The sequence below is a fragment of the Lotus japonicus genome, chromosome 2, assembly GCF_012489685.1.
Source record: "Lotus japonicus ecotype B-129 chromosome 2, LjGifu_v1.2".
Lineage (NCBI taxonomy): Eukaryota > Viridiplantae > Streptophyta > Magnoliopsida > Fabales > Fabaceae > Lotus > Lotus japonicus.
Genome location: NC_080042.1, coordinates 58,337,158 through 58,354,219, shown reverse-complemented (window position 1 = coordinate 58,354,219; position 17,062 = coordinate 58,337,158). Strand labels below are relative to the sequence as shown.

The 17,062-nt window shown below is 35.9% G+C and overlaps 1 pseudogene; it reads left to right on the top strand.

The window, feature by feature from the left end:
* Positions 1 to 761: 761 nt before the first annotated feature.
* LOC130736722 (probable 3-hydroxyisobutyryl-CoA hydrolase 3) overlaps positions 762 to 17,062 on the top strand; it is a 68,352-nt pseudogene continuing 52,051 nt past the window's right edge.

Genomic DNA, 17,062 nt, shown 5'->3' with positions numbered 1-17,062 from the left:
CTTGTTGGGTCAAACACAATTTTTAAAAAGTTATAAAATTTGAAGTAATTTAATTTTAAAACACATAATGAAAAAATAAGTAACTTTTTAGAAAAAAAAAGATAGGGAAAAGGGATTTTATCCATAGTATTATAATTCGGTTTGGATTCGGCCAGTTGGATCGGGACTCGATCACTTGATTGGTCTAAGCCTCTCAATGGATCAGATGTGCATGTCGTCCGGTGAGAACTGGTAAGTCACCCATTTCATTTTTTTAATTTCGTTGACAATGGGTTAACCCAGGTGCAGACTTTGAGACAATTCAATCAAAATCATGTAATTATTTTAAAAAAATGGTACTGGTGGGACTTGCACGTATGACTTCAGGAAGGTGAGGGGAAATTTTACCGCTGTACCACCCAATAGTTCAATGATTAGTAACGTTTTTTTAATTCTTTTATCTTAACTTCATATTGCATTTGATTTTTGTTAAATTTCTTGATATACACAAAGTCAAACATACGAACCAGAGACTCATGGTCCGACTAGTGACTTATTAACTATGTACATCGCCGAGTCGATGACCGCGCCGAGTTTTAAAACACTTTTTTATCTTCTAAGGAGCTTATATTTACTTTGTTTTTCTTTCAAAAAAATATATGTGATGTTTATATCTCTCGTCGACCTCTCCGAAGCAGAGAGTCATGGTTTCTTTCGTATATATCTGTGATTCTGAACCTCTCAAGGTGGCTTCGCTTTCTTCGCCGCCACGGATATTGACGATGTCTTCTTCCCCAATCTGCAGTACAAACAACTATGATAAGAACCGAAGTCTCCGCTCACCGCCATGGATGTCGGCGACGACTTCTTCCAAACAGCTATGGCAGCAACCCAAGTCTTTACTCGCCGCCATGGATGTAGGCGGCGTTTCCTTCCACAATCTGTATCACAAACAAGTACAAGCCTTTACGTCTTGGCGATGGAATGAGGCCACCTCCTTTCACATTCAAAGTGGCGGCGCACCTCTTCCTCTCAACCTCGACATTGAGGGTGCCTCGCATCACAGTGGCGCAAGGCCGCACTCACCCTTCTTTTTTACGTTTTTATGGGTTTTGGATTAAATGCCCCTTTTGCATGCTCCAATTTAAGGTGTTGTTATGGATTTGATTTTGTTCTATGGATTTTTCTTAAGGCCTTGTTGTGATTAAGTTATTTTTTCAATTCTATCTAGCCTTGGCTGGTATGTAAGAGGAACAAAGAAAAAAAGTTAGAGGAATAGAGGAAGACATGGGATTTGCACTGTTGGGGTTGAAAGAAATTTATGAAGATTGTTTGATACTTACTTGTTTTAAATAAAATTAACTTTTTTAGAAAACTTTTATACTAAACACTTTTTGACTTAAAAGACCCTTTTAAGTTATTAAAAAATGAAAATGGTCAAACAACTTCTAACTTTTTTTTAAAAGCTCTTATTTTTATCTTTGGATTTAAAGTAACTTTTAAGCTTAAAAAAGTCGGGTAAAACTCTATGAGTCATTTTTTTACGAAAAATCAAAATTCTCACTTCTATTAAATGTAGTTAAGTCACTTGTTAGAATGATTTATTTTTAGTACATCGGAAAACAACTTATAATATTTTTTTTGGCATGAAAAAGAATCTTCGATTAAAAAATATTCGAATTTTTTTTAGAGAATACAATGTTGAAGACACGAGGGTACCCTATTAATCAAGACATCTTCTTCATGAAATAGAGAGTACTTTGACAAAAAATGTGCAGCATTAATTGCTTCTCTAAAAATATGAAAGAACTAGTATTTTTGACCCGTGCGATGCACGGGGATATTCATTTTTGTTTATTTTGTCTATTTTTATTATTTGTGTGTTATTTTTTAAAAGATATTTTTGGTATTAAAATAATAAATGTTTATTATATCAAGAAATTTATAAGTTTTGTTTTGTGATAAATGTGTTTGCTTTTATAAATGGTACATTATTTTTAAGTTTTTTTTTATGATGAACGTGTTTGTTTTTGTCTTGTAAGTGCAAAATTATTAATTTATTTGTGGTTTTCATCATTGTTGACCCATGCAACGGGATAGTATTTTTTATTGATAGCCTGTAATTTTTTAAAATGTATTATTTTTTATGCTTATTAAAATATAGTTTAAAATAAAAAAAATTAATTTTAGATATAACAAAACATAAACTTGAAAGTTTTTTTTACGATGAATGTGTTTGATTTTATTTAGAAGCACAATAGTTATATTTATTTGAGTTTTTTTATTTGTTTGTCTAAATGTTTGCATTATTTAAATTATTTAATATAAAAATTTAATAGTTTATTAAGATAAAGTGACATATATAAGCTTAAAATAGTCACTGAGTAAATCGTCATATATATTTTTTCCCCTCGCCATAATAAAATTGAGAATAAAACTGGGAATTCTGTTTTTCCAAGCACTTTTAATATTGTACAATCCTTTTAAATTTAATTTTGCTTATATAACAACTTAATATTAATTAAATTTTAAATTTTTAAAATTTTTTTTAAAGCCACGTCATCATCATTTATCCAGTCATCATGCCATTTCATCACTCACCGGAGCCCGGAGCTCCGGCTAGGACTGACTCCATACGTTTTTCATTCATGAGGACCTTTTGTACAAATATTTCCAGTCAGGGACCTACCTCAGACGACGACACAAAGACAGGGACTAATATGATGTTTAAGCCTAATTTTGACAATTTATTGCTTCTCTAACTCTACCTATACTTCAAATTGTAGGTAATACATTTTTGTCCTCTAGTGCCTTATAGATGACATAGTAGAAGTTCCCTAAAATAATCTGATTTATATAAAGAAAGGTTTAAAATTAAATTTAATGAATATGTACGGTCAGTGTATAATAATTATCATCCAATCACATTATGCGGTCTAGAAAATGCCTAGTGGTATCTCTCATGAGGGAAGCAAATGCCTTGTTATTTACGTGTCTGCCTTTTTTAACCTTATGTTCATACACATGTAAATTTTTAAAGAGTAAGGTTGTGACTAATAAGAAGAGGACATGGGTTCATCTATTTCTATGGGATCCATGATTAACCACGGCAATCCCACACAATGACACTATCCCAGATGATAAAATAACATGACAATCATTTGTTCAAAACAATCATTTGTGTAAATGATATTAATGGAATTAGTACCAAGCAGACATAATTTTAAAAATATTGGCAGGTTCTAAATTCATAATAACAATCATTCAAATTCTGACATAAATTGGCTTAAAGTGTATTTTACTCACCTCTTTAATTGAAATTCTGTAACTGGTAAATAACTATTCAAAACAATTTATTATCCAGTTGCATGAGTCTACTAATAGAGTGATCTATACATGCACTTTTCATATGGTCAGCAGTCACACACTTAAGCATTCTGCTGCAACGGTTCCTCTCAGTTTAACCGTCATGCTTGCAAAGAGGAGTGTTTACTTGAAGAAGCTTTCACATGAAAGGTCCACCTAACATGTACAGTATTTCCTGAGCTAAGATTAAAGAAGGGATTTGATCTTAATGTTCATGTCTAGGAGCCTCAGTTATATCATCTTTCTTTTCCTGCAGAAGAAAAAATAGAAAGCTTAATCTACTAAAGGTAGGCTTGTAGTAAAAAGCTTAAATGGTTTGCTAGAAATTATATATATGTTCAAACTATGTGTTATAGATGTAGAGAAAAAGAAAAGGTGAAAGAAAGTCACTAACCGGGATAGATCACATTCTACCAATTGTGATACTACATATGCATTAACATTCACTATAATTAGCTCCTGGTTTGTGCAGTTCCTAGTCCTCAAATTATGGTCAGTTAAGAGAAATAAGTGATAGACCAAGTATATGAAGAATCCATTCATTCACTGTTCAAAAGAAACTCAACAGCAAGCAAATATTGTATTAATTTTAATTTTAACATGTTCAAGCAAGCAGGTTGGAATCAACAACTCAAATTCCTCAACCCGTTCCTTGGCAGCTCAAACAACCTATACAAAATATGTTTTCAGGTCATTTATTAAAATAAAACCTGATAAGAAAATAAATCCAACCCCATGTAGAATGGAATATCAAAGAATCACCTTCTGGAAACTTATAAATTGATAATATATGAAACTCTGACAGACAACTCTTCATTTTTCCAATTCAAATAATTAGATTACAAAAACCCATATAACGCTACCCTGTGACGGTGAGACTTTTTTCTGTGTGTGATGGAACTTAGAGAACAAACAGGAAAATTGTTATTTATAGACATAACCTGCACTGGACATCACTGCAAAAAGAAAATGGTTAGCGGAAAGTTTTTTCAACATTGATATGAAATTTAATGTTAAAAGCATTGTAAGTCCATTTTTCACTTGCAGAAGAAACTGTTTTTGTCAGCAAGCCTACCCAGGACAAAATCACTTTCCTTGTTGAACGGTGACTACCTCATCTTTCTTACTTTCAGCAGGCTGCAACATATCAGTTATGAACTTCTGACATAATGATTGTTTTCTTCCTGCTGCTGCACTCATCTTCCTGGTGCCTGCTGCTGGCTTCTTGGCAGCAGACTTTCTTCACTCAACAGTTCAAAAAGATATGGACCTGCTCAAATGAGATGTATTTAATAGAACATCTCACAAATTCTTTAAGAGGGCGTTGAGCTCTAGAAAGAAACAACAATTCTAATACGCATCGTTGTGCTAAAAATTCTTGACTGAAACAATCAGTCCTAAGACAAAGGGAAGATGCAAAGCAAGTATTTTTTGCCTGAGGACATGACAGCAAATGCATATGTAACAAATTCTGATTCAGAGTTGCCAACAGGACAACAATTTCAATTTTTTATGATAAGTGTAAAGGATGATGCCATACAATGCATAATACTGCTTCAATTCTTACTCTCCAAAAAGCTTTGAGTTAGGACATAAAAACTACATATATTAATTTAATATTTAAAGCAAATATATGGGCAATGGAGCCTTGTGGAAGTTCACAAAAACTTATCCATGTCGTATAACAAATTCTTCTTGGATGATAAAAGGGAAATGAAAAGATTGAATCACACTAAGCAAATTATTTAGTTGGCTACCTTGAGATGCACTACTTTTCTGATGGCTAACAGCAAGCCTGGCATGAGACACTTGGCATCCATGATATCATGCCTTATGGAGTAGATCTATAACAGCAATTGACCTCATATGAGAAGATACACTTTTTAGAAAACAAAGACTCAAAATTTGTTCACGCAGTACATACATCTCATGGATCATAAAAGTTAAGTATTGAAATTTTGTACCTGAGGGAAGCCGTGGAAGGACCAAGCTATGCACACGAATTCAATTTCCCAATATTTGACCCCTTGCCAATTGATTGTAAGAAATATCACAACTATAGACAAAGATAATAAGAATTATGATTAAGGATAAAAGAACTATACCTTACTGTAGCAGTACCACTGCAACTCTGCATAATGAGGTAGAGTCCATAGCTGCTGCAGAAGTGCTGAAAGGAGCTGTGACCGGAAACCAATAGGGGAGCAAAGGAAAGAGTATATTCAACAATAGCATATACAATATAAGATAAACATTGAAATTTACAATCGACAAAACTTACGACTGAATTCCTAGCAGAACACAGTTCTACTTCGTCCCCAATTCGTTCCTCTTACACAAAGCTTATGCGACTGAATTCCTAGCAGAACACAGTCGACAAAACAACACATTGTGTAAGAACAAAGTAGTGAAAAAGCAAGGAGAACAAAGAAGGAAAAAGTGAGAAAAATCAATATGTAGCCTTAAAAATAGTCACTTCGAGCAAAGGTGAGCTGTAAAGTGCCAAATAGAGAAGAAAAATAGGCAAATAACCACATCAAGGTATCCAATTTAGAAAGCTCTGCTAGCATTCTGCAAGACATGTGCTTGTCAACCAACATAATTAAAGAGGCAAATGGAAAGAAAACTATGTAATAACAATAAAAAGCATCAGGTCTATATCAGACCTTCAAAGGCTTGCACATGTCAAGTGCATATATCATTCTTGTTTGACACATCCATGCTTCTAGTCATAATTAGACAACAAAACTATTACATAAAAATCAGTATGTAGCCTTAAAATTAATCACTTTGAGCAATGTGCAACATGCATAAAGTGCCACATAAAGAAGGAAGAAAAGATAAATAACACCTCAGCATGGTCTAGACAAATTTGAGAAACACCGCTATTGACCACTATAATGTTGCCAAATCCAAATTCGAACTCTAAATCATGCTCTTGATAAACGTCCTCGTCATCTCTAAGTCACTGAACATAATAGGAACATCAATACATATTTCAATTTCAGTAATTAATAGATGACATTCAGCAGTGAGAATGAGGAGGCTTGTGACAACATGTTTCACTCCAGAGAAAATCCTAATGCTAATATTTAAAAATTAATAATAAATTAACTGAAAGTGGGGAATTGGTTGTCATCCATCTCTTTTCATTTCCAATCAATACAATAAGTTTTTTTTTCTTCTGGTAAAAGCCTTCTCATGCAAAGATGGGAAGGGTTGGTTCCCAATGTTCCATCATAATTCTTTCCAATAAAAAAGAAACGAACCTCAAAACGCAAAATTAACATAGTGAGGGCAAGGATGAATCAGGATAAAAAAAAATGAAAACAATTCCCACACACTTTGATGAATAAGAAGATGAAAAGAAGAAACTTCACCTTGCGGACCCTCTTCCGACGTTTAGCTTCAACTTCATAGTAGTCTTCACCAAGAACTTGAACTCATTCCCAATTCAGGCACTGCAATCCCCTCTACATGTTCTTGTCCTTCAATGGCAGTTATTTCACTTTTCCAAATCGCACTCATTTTCCCTCTGTACAGTGTCATGATCAATTGTGGCGATTTCTCGTCAAGTAACATGCTGCATGAGTTGGTTCTGTTGTTACATAGCCTGATTTTGATTTGAAACTAATATGAAACGGGAAAAAATAGGAAAAAAGTATGATGTGAAGCATTCTATGTAACCGTTGCCAAACAGAAGTGTGTAAGCATGTTTGGTAATTGGTAGGATGAAATTTGAAAATTGAATTATGTGAAACAAAACCATCTTACGAAGATATCTATTTTTCAACCATTTCAATTACGTGAAGAATTATATTACATGCTCTTTACCTTAACTTTCTTGTTGTCCTGCTACCAACTGAATAAAGCAGGTGGGGCATTAAAATTGGAGCTAGAATCTATGATGGTTGTGCAGAAGATGACTCTGATGATAACTGCAAAATGAAAACCAAATGGGAGTAAGAATTAACACTAAGCAATCACTGAAAAACGATTGCAATGTAAAAATGTCTGAACCGCAAAATCACCTCATAAATCCTTTGGTGACGACAGGGAGGAGATGAAGAGGTCTCGATCCCATCCCCCACCTCAGTGACCGCGGCGTGAGGAACAACAGATGGGGGTTTTAACCGCAGAGCGACCTAATCCGAGCGGCATCATCGTTCTCACCAGAAGGTAGGCTTTCCAGAGCCAAATATATATGCAAAGAGGAATGAAACAGCAAAACGTATGGAATGCAAAGAGGATTGAAACGGCAAAACGTATGGAATGCAAAGAGGAATGAAACCGCAGCGAGATTGAAGGGAACAAACGACTGTGATTCAATCTGTTAAAATTAATTTTCATTTTTACTCAAATACCCATGGAAAAATTTTCAGTGTAGTGCAATGAGTTATTGATTTCCGAATTTGCCCTTAAGGCTGCAAAAACTCTCCCTTTATATAGTTTATAGATAGATAGATAGATAGAAGATACAAATAAAATAGAAGGAATTATCTTCTTGATCTCAACAATTATCAAGCATAGATAGAATTAGGTGCAGAGATATTGACTAAAGAGCATCTCCAACGCAAGTTGCTTAATTTGGTTGGAGAAAATAAGCAACATTGCTTATTTTTGGGTTTCCTTGGAGCTTATTGAGCTGTTGTTACTAGTTGTTAAGTAGGAGGAAATAAGTAGCGTTGCTTTTTTTGGTTCCTTATTTTGCTTTTGCTTAAAAAATCCTTTTCTCTCTCTCAATCAACAACATAATTCTCGTTAAAAGAAGAGGGAAACAAAGATCAATGAAGAGGCAAAAGCAACAAACATAGAAAATCCAGAAAAGTACCAAACATAAGAAAAAACAAATTCAGAAATTTATTACAGAAGAGAAGGGAGATGAGCACATATTTAATAAATTTAAAATATAAATTGTTGATAGTCCCAAACAAAAGCAAAAAATAAAAAAATTCAAAAATTTATTACAGAAGAGAAGGGAGAACAGCACCGATGGCGACGACAACTTATTGCATGTCATCAATCTGTTCTTTAAACCAACAATCTTGAGATTTAACTTCCGATCTGGATGAAGGGAACTCTGATATGTTGCTAGAACTTCCGATCTAGTGACTGAACCTTCTGAGATAGAGTTTAAATTGTGAGACCATTTCAGTTTTATGGTCTCTTTGATTTAGAGTGAAGTGGTTGGTGTTAACCAAATTTAAGTTATATTTACTAGTTTATCCTTTTGTTTCAAACATTTATGTATTTATACTTTAGGTAAAAAATGATGGGATCATAGTGACGCAATGGAAAAATTAGGAGATTAGATATGTAAGATCAAGATTTGGTCATGTGGTACAACTCTATGTTTTGATGATAACAAGTATTTATTTGTGGATGAACAACTATGATACTCTAATGTTTGTCTTGAGTGTTTTGACAAACAGGTTCTGATTCTGACACCAGAAGATATATTCGTCAGAAGTTCTGAAGATCAGAAGATCTGAAGATCAGAGGATCTGAAGATCAGAGGATCTGAGGATCAGAGGATCAGAAGATCAGAGGATCAGAAGATCTGAGGATCAGAAGATCTGAAGACCAGAAGCTCTGAGGGACCAGAGGCTCTGAAGGTTCAGAAGCTCTGAAGGTCCAGAAGCAGAAGTTACGAAGGTCAGAGGATCCAAGCTTCCCTCTGACTCTGATCACCAAGCTTCACAAGTTCCAACACGAAGCATAACTCTGATCAGAAGACAATGGTTAAAGGCAAATGTCTCTATCGAGAAGTACAAGAGCAGTGTACTATTCTGAAAAGCCTACCTACCAAGGTTCAGCCACAGCAGGTTCTGGAAGTTCCAGAAATGCCCTCCAACGGTCATATTCTCTCAACAGAAATATCCTTTGCACCTTGGATTATAAAAGGCTGAAGAAAAGAAGAAAGACTAAGAGCGAGAGAAATCAAGAGCTGCAATACAAGAAAAGATTCAAGCCTCTACTTTCTTCATCTATTCTTATTTAGTTTACACTCAGCTTATTTAGAAGCAAACCTTTGTAAACACCAACCTCAAACAGTTGTTTGATTTTCCTTAAGGGACCGGGTAGGTCAGTATCCTTAAGAAGACTAAGAGAGTGAATCTTAGTGGTGATTCCTTTAGGAGATCAAGGTTGATCGGATCCTAGAGAAGACTAAGAGAGTGAATCTTAGTGATAGCTAAGTCAGTGTATTGTTAGTCACTTGTAGGTTTCAAGTGCAGTTGTAACAATTATCTGATTAGTGGATTGCCTTCATTCTAAGAAGGAAGAAATCACCTTAACGGGTGGACTGGATTAGCTTGAGGGATTTATCAAGTGAACCAGGATAAAATACTTGTGTGCTTTTCTCTTCTCTCTATCTTTATCCGCTGCACCATCTATCTTAGAGAAACCGAAAAGATTTACTTTAAATCTTAAGGGGAAAGTTTTTATATTGAAAACGCTATTCAACCCCCCCTTCTACCGTTTTTCATACCTTCAAGATACTCCTCTTCATTTGTGAGAACTAAATAAAATAACTTTCAAGCAAATCCACGGTAACAATAATAAAAAATGAGTAAAATAAATAATAAGGACACATGAAATTTTTAAAGTTTTCCCCTCAATTTGAGAGAATAAAAACCACGATAAGCCAAAAATCACCGCTATAGAAAAATAATTGATCCAAAATAGTGTCTTCCTAAAAAACCTAGAGAGTAGAGACATCAAAATCTACACAGTAAACGTGGAAATAAGCACAAAAAAACCCAACAAAAGGGAAAACAAAACAAGAAAATAGAGCTGGTGAAAACCAAAATAAAAACTATTAAACTATCAGGCTTGTCAACAGGAAATATATATTGAAGTATCAGCCAAAACAGAGTACAAATGATGTATCACTAAAATTTGTCGGCGGCTCAAATCCTCCTCCTTAGATGTTGTCTGCAGTGCCTCTCAAATTGATGCTACTGTGCGCTTTTCAAACAAGGGTTTAATTCACTCATAAATAAACCACATGGGCTAAAGCCCATTAAACATTTTTTTCCCTTTTATTTATTGGCTCACTAAAGGAAGAACCAACATAAAAAAAAGTCTTTTTTATAAAAAATAATGTACTCTTTCTCAACGAATATGGATCCTCTCCAGCAATACACTCCCTCCAACCTCTCCAGCACATTTTCATCCATTGATTCAATTATCCAAAGGTTGGAATTAGTCTAACTAAAAAGCAAGTGCTAAATTACATTTAACTCCTCTTTCGTTTCTACTTGCAGCACCATCCAAGAGTCGGAGATGATCCAAATTCCAATTCAACCAAATGATGAGAGAGAAAAATCACGTCAATTTTTATCATCTCTTTTTCTTTAAAGTGAATCAGACCCTGAAAAAAGAAATATATGACAGTCTAACACATATTACGTCGCTGTCATACTGATGTTAGTGTCGTGTCTGATATGTGAAAGGTGCCCCTAGTTCATAAGTGAAGAAGCTAATTAACTCCCTTTACAATCTTTAACTAATAATATGTTAATGTATGGATCAACTTTGATCTCTTTCCCCAGATGCAATTATGGCATCTAAAAACTACATATATGGAGAAACTTGTGCTTTTAATTGCTTTTATCTTTACAAGGTAATCTATGATTAAAACCAGGACACTGGACTTACCCTGCTAGCTTTTACAACAAAGAACTTATTTTGGACTACTTGATAGCGACCTATAAAAAGCCTATTGTAAGTTGACTAATGAAGTTCTTGAAGTCTAGTTCTCATTCATGATCAAACACCCATTTGAGTGGATTTGTTTCAACGGTTGTGGAATTAATCAGGTCTTTTTCATCAATGGAGTAGTCATGGGGGAGGAGCAGGACTGTCCATGAATTCAAGGTTCAAGATTGTGACAGAAAAAGCTGTACGTTTCTCTTCAAATTTTGCAATATTTCAAAAGATTTTTTTCTCTTTGTTCCGATAAGGGATTCAAAGGGAATCGAAATCATAAAAGACTAAGAACGTATAGAGTGTTATTTCTTTTTTTTGACATAAAATAGAGTGTTATTTCAATGGATAGAAGATGAGATACATGGAAGGGTAAAAGTCTCTCTTTTATAGCAGATCGACTTCCAAACTCTAGTTGACGCATTCATCACATTGTCGGCTGACCTATGTGCAAATCACACCCGTCAATGGAGCGTTTTTATTACACGGTTAGATAGCTCTGTGATAGATGGCGCTGGTCAAGGAAAGTCTCGACCATTGACCAGGCACGCAATCAACGGTCATCCTGCTTCTTCACTAACGATTGGGATGCCTTCGTAATGAAGTGTGCCTTTACTTTAGTCTTCTAACCTGTATGCGCAGACTTCATCTGTCCAGCCCAATCCTAAGAGAGCAGCATTGTAAGACCCAGATTTCGGAGCTGGTTTAAATAATTATTTTTTCGACTCACGCATAGGATCGGTGTAAGCGTGACATGACCCCGTGCAGGAGTTTGTTGTTTGGGAAAGTTTAGTGAAGAAGAAAGTTCAGGAATTGCTTGAGGATAGTACCATAGTCGTTATAGGAGTTACCACGAGTCGTTTGCACACCCGCCTTATGGCGAGAGTGTCCAGAAAAGGCTAATTCCTCTCTTAAAGCACTGTTTAAGCGAAATTCAAAATCCTTGGAAAAATAAGAAGTTCTCTTTATTTTTCCCTCGACCAGCGTTTCATTACGGAACTCTGGACTATACGCACGATAGGTTTCACTTCTCGGAAGTCCGACGACGCTAAATTCTATTCTCTCAAGACTTTAAATTCAAACACTGAATGAAGACTTTTTCTATTCGAAACTTCTAACGAAGTTTCCATCCGCGTCCAAATTTCTTTCGACGTTTCCAACCTTTCTTCAGAAGGAAGTTTTGTCATCCGACTTTCACAGCAAAAAGTAGTTTTTTCGGAGTATTTTAACTCACACCGCTTTTGGATCGTTTTCTTCAAATTCAAGAGACTTTTTTTGAGTTCTGGAATTCTGTCGCCAGAATCTCGCTTAGAATTCGCAGATGAACATACTGCAAAAATCGGAATCGCGAAATATTCATTTTCCCGCGATTTCTCTCTCCTATAAATAGAAAAAAAAAACAAAAAAACTCACCATTATTTCCTTGTGTGGCCGAGAGTGAGAAGCTGAGAGAGAAAGGAGAGATTTTCTTCGTTTTTTGACGGATCTTTGAGCTGTTTGTCTCTACTTCACGGCACAGAGGTACTCTTGCTTATTCTCACCTCTAATCATCTTTTATATCGCGTTTCTTTATCTCTTTCTGAGCTCCTAGTTTTGAGCTTTTTGTAAAATTGTCCGATTTTCCCGATTTTTCCTTAGATCTACCTTCTACTACTACCCAACAAGCTAAATCTCTCGCCGATGCGCGCCGATTTCGATCGAGTTGCCATAGATATGAAAAACGGTATAAAAACCCCTTTACTCACATATTGAAACTTTATCTTCAAAAAGCCACAATCGGACTTAGTGCCCTTAGGATTAGTTGCTATAAATGTCGTTGTGAACAACCCCATCAATTTTGTTTTTCAAAATTTCAACTTTGAGTTTTTGAGCTCAAAACTTGGACCAAACTACCCCTGTATGCAATACAATTTCTAAAATTTTTTCCGAGCATTGATTTACCCTAGTTATACCCTAAAACTACCTAGGAATTAAATTAGATCGAAGAAAAAGAGCCGAAACGCTAAATTGGAGAGTGGCCAAGACCTATTTGTGTTAGGACAGTGAGGAAACTCAAATCTGGGCAAGGTTGGCCTTATGCTTACTGTAGCCCTTCGAGTCGCCAAAATTTTGGCTTTGGTTTCGTGTCATTCCGAGTTCTGTAGCTCGAGTTATGCGCGTTTTAGTGAGCAAAGGTAAATATTAGAATTTTCTGGTTTGGCTTCACGTGTCAAAACTCACCCATTCGGGGAAACTCTTCCATTCGTGTTATAATGTCGTACTCGGAAGCTTTTTAAGCTTTGTCTATCGTTAGTTAGTAATTGTTGTAATCGAATTGACTTGTTTTGATTGATTTTCGCTTTGTTTGTTCCAAGGTTCGTTTGTGGAAACTTTGGGGTTGACAGAGCAAGCTTGTGAGCGTGACCTGCACTGCGAGACTGGAACAACTCGAGGTTAGTGCAACTTACTTACTAGCTATTTGTATTGTAGGCGTCGATAAATTCGACTTGAATATTGCTTGATATTGAATATTGTTTATCGCTTTATGGAAAAATGTTTTCTGGAGGCTTCGGCCGAGTGAACTGATATGAGACGTGTGTCTCCGTTTTTTGAGAGGCTTCGGCCGTTTACTGGTTTCTGTCTTATGATTTCCGCACTGAATTATTATTATATTGCTTCTTATAGCTTGAGATATTGATATTGTTATCGAATTGTGCGCTTTGACGCGATTGTGGAGTGTAGGACATTTGAATTGATTCGATTTGATCATTCGGGTTGAAATAATAACCCTAGGCAGGTCCTGACCAGAGGCCTGAGATCTAGCCCTTCCTGAAATACTTAGACTTTTCCCGGGGTTTACACTTGGGGGATTTTGGGGACTTTGATTAGTTAGAACATGGAACTTGATAATTCATGAAACTTATATTTTGACGATAAACCTCATAATTGAATTAACTCAACTTGAAACGCTTTAATTAATTAACGATGACCTTAGGGAAACTTAGGAATTGGAAAGGATTGTGAAATACGGGAGTAAGTCGACAAGCCATGGGTAATACTCTTCTCGCTCGTTTAGCCGTTTGCTTGACTGTCAAGTGGATGAGTCAACATGACTAATAAGGCAAATAAGTGCTTCCTTGCACTTCTTGAATAATTTGATGGTCGCCACGGGGGTGAACCATAGTGACCAGGGAAATGTCACTGAGTGCTTTATGAACTCCGGCTTTTCAGAGCCTAGTCGCAAGACGACTTTGACCTTCGGGTACTTTTGAATCGAAATTTGTAGTTAAACACGTACGTGCGAGGACGATTCGATGTTTGGCTAACCATATTGCATCATGCATACATTCGGGGTTTGGGATGATCGAAAGATCGGGCCTCGATGAAGTTGGGACGACTTCGGTCGGCTTCACGAAGGTTGGGACTGTCGAAAGACTGGGCCTTCATCAAAGAACACCTAGAGTGTATCTTCGGCATAGCGGGCGGAAATGGTTCAACCTAGGGTGGTTAGAATTGATCCGACTATGCATGAATTGTAAGCGACACCCGAGTGGAAAAGGTTACACACTAGCCCAGTGGTGACTAACTCGATGGTGCCCATCCCAATTGAACTATCCGGATCATTTGAAATTGCATTGCAAGCATACATGCACCCTAACTGGAATTGTGTGCTATTGTCTATTGAATTATTGTTAGAGCCTCGATAACATGCTAAGAATATATATATATATATATATATATATATGTATGTATGTATGTATGTATGTATGTATGTACTAGTGTTTTTACCCGTGCGCTGCACGGCGAAAGATTTTTCTAATTTTTTATGCCAATTATTTTTACATGAAATTGACATGATTAACTACCACAAAACAATAGATAACAATTGAAATTAGGTTTGATTCGTTTACACAACAATGAAAAACTGAATGAATCTAACAAAGGTTGATGATTACAGAAATATATATATCGGCAACAAAAAGATGTCATATGAACGTTATGCATTCCACTTGTTGCTTGCTGCCCCATTATCATTGAAAGCCTGTTGAATCTGAAACAATTTAGAAAATGTTTTAAATAAGTAGATCAAAAAATACAGCACGTTAAATACAATGTGCATTATACAAAGAAGTACGAATTCAAAGATAGATAATCTAACCATTCATATGTTCTGGAATACTTCTTCATACACAACATTCCGAGTGCAATTAGATACTACTCCTTTGTCATCGACTATAAGTATCTTCAACCCTTTTCTAGATTTTACTCTTGATAGAGCTACATATAGCTGGCCATGCGTGAACACCGGCCTAGGAAGGTATAATCCAACATGCGATAACGACTGGCCTTGGCTCTTATTTATAGTCATAGCAAAACAAACAGTAATAGGGAACTGTCTCCTTGAGAATTTGAAAGGGAGGCCAGTATCAGAAGGAGTTAAGCTAAGCCTAGGAATATAAACAGGTTTACCTGTTTTAGAACCGGAAAGAGCTGTTGCAACAATGATATAAGGTGTCAAAGCGCTCACTATCAATCTTGTTCCATTACACAATCCAGCAGACTGATCAATGTTCCGAATTAGCATGATAGGGACACCAACTTTGAGAACAATTCTGTGGTTGGGAATACCAGAGCACTTAACATCATTTAGAAATTCTGAAGTGAACCATTCTGCATCTATTTCAGAGTCTTCATCTGACCTCCATGGCGTGTCATAACTCAAATATTCTGTTTCCTCCCCAGGGATCATTGACATCATGAAGTTATTAACCTCTTCAACACTTTCAAGAGTGGGAGCAAGGAGTGCTCTTTGTTCAAAATATGCATGGTTCTCCAAATTTGCAACAACATTGGGATATGCAAAATTAACTAACTCAAGTAAGGGATTATCGGACTCCCTCACCAACAAATCAGAGGGAATTTCTATAATAGAATCATCCTCATCAATTGGCTTAACCGTGCCATCGCCCACTTGTAGAAGCCAATCCGCAAATTCTTTGATCTCCAAGGATGAAGAAGAGGACCCTTCTTGTTGTAATCTCATGTTGGTAGTTAACTTCATTACTTTACAATCCTTCCATAGGTATGATGAATTCACAGAAGAAGAAATGATTTCTGATCTACTTCCTTTCAAAATTACTGGCAGAATCTGTCGAAAGTCCCCACCCAAAACAACTACCTTTCCTCCAAAGGGTTTATCATGGCCAAAAGTTGCTTGGGTCTTCATGATGTCATTCAAAGTTTTGTCTAGAGCTTCAAAACAGTGCTTGTTAAGCATTGGAGCTTCATCCCAAATGATAAGACTTGCTTTTTGAAGCATTTCAGCTTTATGAGAACCTTGACGGACATTACATGTTGATGATTCATGGATAGTGATCGGAATGGAAAATCTAGAGTGAGCAGTTCTACCTCCAGGTAATAGTAATGAAGCAATGCCACTTGACGCAACATTTAGAACAATCTTTCCTTCAGAACGCAACGCAGCTGAGAGGGTATTCCACACAAAAGTCTTACCAGATCCGCCAAATCCATATAGGAAAAAAAATCCTCCGTTATTGGACGAAACAGCATCCAATATCTGTAAATTGACATAATTTGTCAAAAAGAAAATATGAAACACATAATAATCGAATTTATTCATTTTTTCTCCTATTATGCTTTAATCGTAATTTATTACCTGGGTATACGCTCCTTTCTGTTCAGAAGTTAGGGAACAGACCAATTGTTGATGCTGTACGTTCATTTCATCCTTATTGTAATTAAGCTCATCTGCAACAAATTGATTTTCAAAACGAAAGGTCTCACAAAATGATGGATAAGGTAAGCTAGGCCATTCTTTAAGTGACCTTCCATTGGTTCTCAACACCTTCTCTATCTCAATCAAACATAAGTTCATCAAATCCTCATCATTTATTTGAAGATCTGCAACAAATATTAAATGGATTTAAAACAATATAGAAAAACATTCTCTAAATCACGTAATGTATACAATCAAATCCAATTGTAAAGAGGTTGTTTCTTTGATATA